Here is a 6,526-nt window from a genome sequence, read left to right on the forward strand (position 1 = left end):
GCTTGTGCTTCTTCCAGTCCAGCGTTTCTCATGATGTAGTCTGCATAGAAGTTAAATAAGCAGGGTGACAATATACAGCCTTGAAGTACTCCTTTTCCTATTTGGAACCAGTCTGTTGTTCCATGTCCGTTCTAACTGTTGCTTCCTGACCTGCATACAAATTTCTCAAGAGGCAGGTCAGGTGTTCTGGCATTCCCATCTCTTTCAGAATTTTCCACAGTTTATTGTGATCCATACAGTCAAAGGCTTTGGCATAGTCAATAAAGCAGAAATAGATATTTTTCTGGAACTCTCTTCCTTTTTCCATGATCCAGTGGATGTTGGCAATTTGATCTCTGGTTCCTCAGCCTTTTCTAAAACCAGCTTGAACATCTTGAAGTTGACGGCTCACGTATTGCTGAAGTATTATTTCAGTCTTTTAAAATGTATTGAGAAATGTTTTATGGCCTAACCTATTGTCTATCCTAGGGAATTCTTCATATGCCCTTGAGGAGTATGTGTAGTCTAATTGGTTTATAGATGTACTATTTACTACTGAAAGTAAGATATTGAGGTATCCAACTATTTTTATAAAACTATTTCTCTCCTCAATTCTCTCAATGTTGCTTCATATATTTTGGAGTTCTGATGTTTGGTGTGTTATGTCTTCTTAATTGATCTTTTGTCAATATATAATGTTGTCTCTTTTAACAATTTTTCACTTAAAATCTATTTTATCTAGTATTGTTATACCCATTCCAATTTCCTCTTGGTTACTATTTACATAGCACATCTTCTTCCGTTGTTTCATTTTCACCCATTTTTGTCTTTGGATCTAAAGGGAGTCTCTTGCAAGCTACATGGAGTTAGACCATATTTTTAAATTCATTCTTCCAATCTGTCTTTCAATTGGTTAGGTTAATCCACTTACAGTTGAAGTGATTGCTGATAATGAGGGACTTACTTTTGCCATTTTGCTACTTGGTTTTTATTTGTTTTATGTATTTTCTGTTTCTTCAAAATTGCCTTCTATTGTGTTTGATCACTTTTTCCCCTAGTGTGCTATTTTGAATCCCTCTTCATTTCCTGTTCTGTATATTTTAAAGTTACTTTCTTAATGGTTACCATGGTTAATGCCCTAAATTTATAACAATATACTTTGAATACATATCAGTGTAGCCTCAACATTATACATTAACTCTGTTCCTGTCTAGTTCCATTGCCCACCTTGTTATTGTCACAAATTACACCTTTATACATGTATGTCCATTGACATAGGTTATAATTATTGTTTTATGCATTTGTCTTTTAAACCATATGAGAAACAAAAAGAAATTAAAAGCCAAAAATACAAATACTACTAGATTTTATAATTATCTATGTGGTTATTTTGACCAGAGATTTTGTTTTCTTCATTTGGCTTCAAGTTGCCATCTGGTGTCTTTGTGTTTCAACTTAAAGGATCCTCCTTAGCATTTCTAGTAGGGCAGGTCTGTGTGCTGTGCTGAACTCAGTCACTTCAGTTGTGTCCGACTCTGTGACACTATGGACTGTAGCCCCCAGTCTCTTCTGTCCATGGGATTTTCCAGGCAAGAAATACTGGAGTGGGTTGCTGTGCCCTCCTCCAGGCGATCTTCCCAATGCAGGGATCAAAACTTCAAGTCCCGTGTCTTCTGCATTTCAGGTGAATTCTCTACTGCTGAGCCACCAGGGAAGCCCAGGGCAGGTCTACAGGGCAGTAACAATGATTAATTCCCCTAGCTTTTGTCTATCTGGGAACATCTTTATTTCTTCATTTTTGGAGGGCAGTTTTACCAGCTACATAATTTTTGGTTGCCAGATCTTTTCCTTTCAGCAATTTAAATATGTCATGCCACTGCCTCTATGGTTGCTGATGAGAAATTGGGCATTAATCTCATCGAAAAATCACTTGTCCATAAGTCATCACTTCTGTCTTGCTGCTTTCTAGATTTTGTCTTTGGCCCTTGACAGTTTGGTTGTAGTGTGTCTCAGTGTGGATCTCTTTGAGACTATTTGGGAGTTTGTTGGGCTTCTTTGTTATTTGGCTATGGTTTTTCCTGTGGTCATGTGTGGATGTGAGAGTTGGACTGTGAAGAAGGCTGAGCACCGAAGAATTAATGCTTTTGAACTGTGGTGTTGGAGAAGACTCTTGAGAGTCCTTTGGACTGCAAGGAGATCCAACCAGTCCATTCTGAAGGAGATTAGCCCTGGGATTTCTTTGGAAGGAATGATGCTGAAGCTGAAACTCCAGTACTTTGGCCACCTCATGCGAAGAGTTGACTCATTGGAAAAGACCTTGATGCTGGGAGGGATTGGCGGGGAAGAGGAGAAGGGGACAACAGAGGATGAGATGGCTGGATGGCAACACTGACTCGATGGACGTGAGTCTGAGTGAACTCTGGGAGTTGATGATGGACAGGGAGGCCTGGTGTGCTGCGATTCATGGGGTCGCAAAGAGTCGGACATGACTGCGCGACTGATCTGATCTGATCTGATCTGATGTTTCATCAGATTTGGGATCTTTTTAGCCATTATTTCTTCAAGTATTTTTTTCTGACCCTTCGTTCTTCTCCTTTTGTGACTCCCTTAATGCATATGTTAGTACATTTGATAGTATCTCATAGGTCCCTTAAACTCTGCTCATTTTTCTTCATTCTTTTTTCCTTTCCACTCTTCAGACTGAATTATTTTATTTTCCCTCGAAGTTCACTGATTCTTTCCTCTGCCTGGTCATACCTACTGTTGAAATTCTCTATTGAAATTTTTATGTCTGTTAGTGTGCTTTTCAGTTCCAGAGTTTTAATTTGTATCTCTTTATAGACATTCTCTATATTTTCATATATTGTTCTGATTTGCTTTAGTTCCTTTCATGGTTCCTTCAGCTCTTTGAGTATTTTTTTTCTTCTTTGAATGTTTTTAAGACAGTCAATTTAAAATCTTTGGTATAAGCAGTATTTGTGTGTTCAGTTGCCAAGTTGTGTCTGACTGTGATCCCACAGGCTATGGCACGCCAGGCCTCCTTCTCCCTCACCATCTCCCGGAGTTTGCCCAAGTTCATGTCCATTGAATCCAATGCTATTCAACCATCTCATCCTCTGTCACCCTCTTCTCCTTCTGCCTTCAATCTTTCCCAGTATCAGGGTCTTTTCATCAGGCTGTTTGCATCTGGTGGCCAAAGTATTGGAGCTTCAGCTTTAGCATCAGTTCTTCCAACGAATATTCAGGGTTGATTTCCTTTAGTATTGACTGGTTTGATTTCCTTGCTGTCCAAGGGACTCAAAAGAATCTTCTCTAGCACCACAGTTTGGAAGCATCAATTCTTCGACTCTCTGCCTTCTTTATGGTCCAACTTTCACATCTGTACATGACTACTGGAAAAACCATAGCTTTAACTACACAGGCCTTTGTCAGCAAAGTGATGGCTTTGCTTTTTAATATACTGTCTAGGTCATAGTTTTCCTGCCAAGAAGCGATTGTCTTCTAATTTCGTGGCCGCAGTCCACAGTGATTTTAGAGCCCAAGAAGAGGAAATCTGTCACTACTTCCACCTATTCCCCTTCTATTTTCCATGAAGTAATGGGACCGGATGTCGTGGATCTTAGTTTTTTTAATATTGAGTTTTAAGCTGCCTTTTTCACTCTCTTCTTTCACCCTCTTCAAGAGGCTCTTAAGTTCCTAATCACTTTCTACCATTAGGGTGATATCATCTCCTTATCTGAGGTTGTTGATATTTCTCCCAGCAATCTTGATTCCAGCTTGTGATTCATCCAGTCCAGCATTTCACATGATGTACTCTGCATATAAGTTAAATAAGCAAGATAACAATAAACAGCCTTGTCATATTCTTTTTCCAATTTTGAACCAGTCAATTGTTCCATGTAAGGTTCTAACTCTTGCTTCTTGACCCTCACACAGGTTTCTCAGAAGACAGGTAAGATGGTCTGGTATTCCCATCTCTTTAAGAATTTTCCACACAGTCAAAGGCTTTAGCATAGTCAGTGAAACAGAAGTAGATGTTTTTCTGGAATTCCCTTGCTTTCTCTGCTGCTGCTGCTGCTAAATCGCTTCAGTCGTGTCCGACTCTGTGCGACCCCATAGACAGCAGCCCACGAGGCTCCCCCATCCCTGGGATTCTCCAGGCAAGAACACTGGAGTGGGTTGCCATTTCCTTCTCCAATGCATGCAAGTGAAAAGTGAAAGTGAAGTTGCTCAGCCGTGTCTGACTCTTAGCGACCCCATGGACTGCAGCCCACCAGGCTCCTCCATCCATGGGATTTTCCAGGCAAGAATACTGGAGTGGGGTGCCATTGCCTTCTCCATTGCTTTCTCTATGACAGAGCAAATGTTGGCAATTTGATCTCTGGTTCCTCCGCCTTTTCTAATTATCCTCAAAGATGTTTTCTATCAAGTTCCTTTTTTTTCCCTCTATGACTAGATCTTACTTTCTTATTTCTTTGTATTTGCGTATTTTCATTGAAAACTGGATTTTTAAAAATTGGAAGATAATTGCTTTACAATGTTGTGCTGGTTTCTGCCATACAACAATGCAAACCAGTTATAAGTGTATATATATATATATTCCCTTCCCCTTGATCCCCCCTCCCACCACTCCTCATCCCAACCCTCTAAAACTGGAGATTTTGAATACAGAACTGCACTCTGGGAATTACACTGTCTCCATCCCCCAAGCACTGCATTGTTTGTTGACTGGTGCCATCATCCACCTGTCTAGTGACTTTTCCAAACTATTTTTGCAAGTACTATATTCCTAGCTTGCGCTGTCACTGAAATCTCTGTTACCTTATCTCTGTTTAGTTGTGCTGCGAAGGCTGCTCAATCTCTGTAACCATTTGAGAATATTTTTCACGTGGAAAAGAGCATGACACAGGAACTTTCTTAAGAAAGACCCCCTACCTGGAAAAAGCCTCAGTGGAGAGGCTAAATTTCTTCCTAGATGTGACCAAAGGGAACCACAATAAGAGATAGTAAAAAACCATCTGTGGCTTGAAACTTTAAGATTCTGTGTCTAAGTAAAATAAGTAATAATAAAAAGATATTCTCTGGAAAAGGTGTGCTTCAGTCCACTGAACCAATGAAAGAAATAATATCTGACACTATAATGCTGGCTCCCGTTTTTGATCACTGATCATGGGTCCTCACTCCAACCCTCTGCATTAGCACGGCTGTGTCTTTCATGTCACACATCAGAAAGCTAAGGCACTGAGAAGTAAAGGAGCTTTTCTGACTTCACTTAGCTTGAAAGAGTGGAGAGGTCTGTGAACTTATCTGTAGCTCTACAAACTTAACCACTTCCTATATTGTTCCCTCTGTATTCTGGGGAAATGTTAAGGGGGTTCTGAAGAATAAAAGTTTCTGTCTATATCTATAATGTATGACTCTGGTTCTCTTAGAAATTAAAGTGGCTACCATATTGTGATGGAAGAGTTCATTTGGATCATACATTCTCTTTGAGTTTATCCTTTGAACCCAGATATTTTCCCCCAACACGCAAAATAATGTCATGCCTGGCTCATAATAGGTAATCCCCTTGGACTTTACCCTCGAATAATTAGCGCCTACTGGAAGTCAGCCTGGCCATTTCTTGTAGGCAGTGACGATGATATGATATTGCCACATTAGCACCTTCTCACATTCATGCATGACATTTGAGTCTGTTGCAATAAATCAATTTCCCTGAGCCTGATCACTGTCTTGTTATACCTAAAACAAGAACCTATAGGCATAAGGGTTCAGAACTTGGCCTCAACTGATCCACCATGAGTCTCATTCATGTTGTTGAGAAGGGATTCCTGCCTCAGTTAGGAGTTATCCCGGCATTTCTATTAGGAGTGTAGGAAGATAGTCAGAATGTCTGGGGTGCTAGTATAAGATCAAAGACAGTTTTAAGGAAAGATCTGTCAGTGAAGGAGAATCTAAGTTATGTGATAGAGTGGGGAAGGGGTACTTCTGTTTACTTCTGTTACTACTTCTCTGTAGTAATGATGAATCGAGAGGGCAGGGATGTGGAGAGAAAATGTGTGCAGAGGAGATATACTTCCATGGGATTTCCAGAGTTTGGGTAAACACTAGAACACCCTTTAATTTTTCCTTGTTGCCTGCTCTAATCGTTGTTTAGCCAACAAAGGGTAAGCTCTGGATTTTGCATTGAGGATAATTCAGTAAAATTCTTGAGTGGTTAGATATCTGGAGTGATGAGTAGGGAGAAGATTGTAGAGGAAAGGAGAGAAGAAGTGGTCTTGAGTGAGAACAGTGTGCCTACCCCAGCAAACTGGGGGGCAAATATGAAAATACAGAACCTGAAAAACCAGTTTTTGTGTTTCTGAATGGGAATGAGACAGAAGAGTTTTGTGTTGTGATGGTGCCTTTGATGTAACCTTGAAACACACTTAAGACCCCCCCCCAACCCTCTACTCCCCACTTGAATCTTTATCTCCCCAGTATCTTTGTCCATCAGACCATTTCCTTTCCCCCAAAGCATTTTGTTCTCACAAGACCTAAAGGTCTC

Source organism: Bison bison, unplaced genomic scaffold, assembly GCF_000754665.1.
Source record: "Bison bison bison isolate TAMUID 2011002044 unplaced genomic scaffold, Bison_UMD1.0 scf7180017864181, whole genome shotgun sequence".
NCBI classification, from domain to species: domain Eukaryota; kingdom Metazoa; phylum Chordata; class Mammalia; order Artiodactyla; family Bovidae; genus Bison; species Bison bison.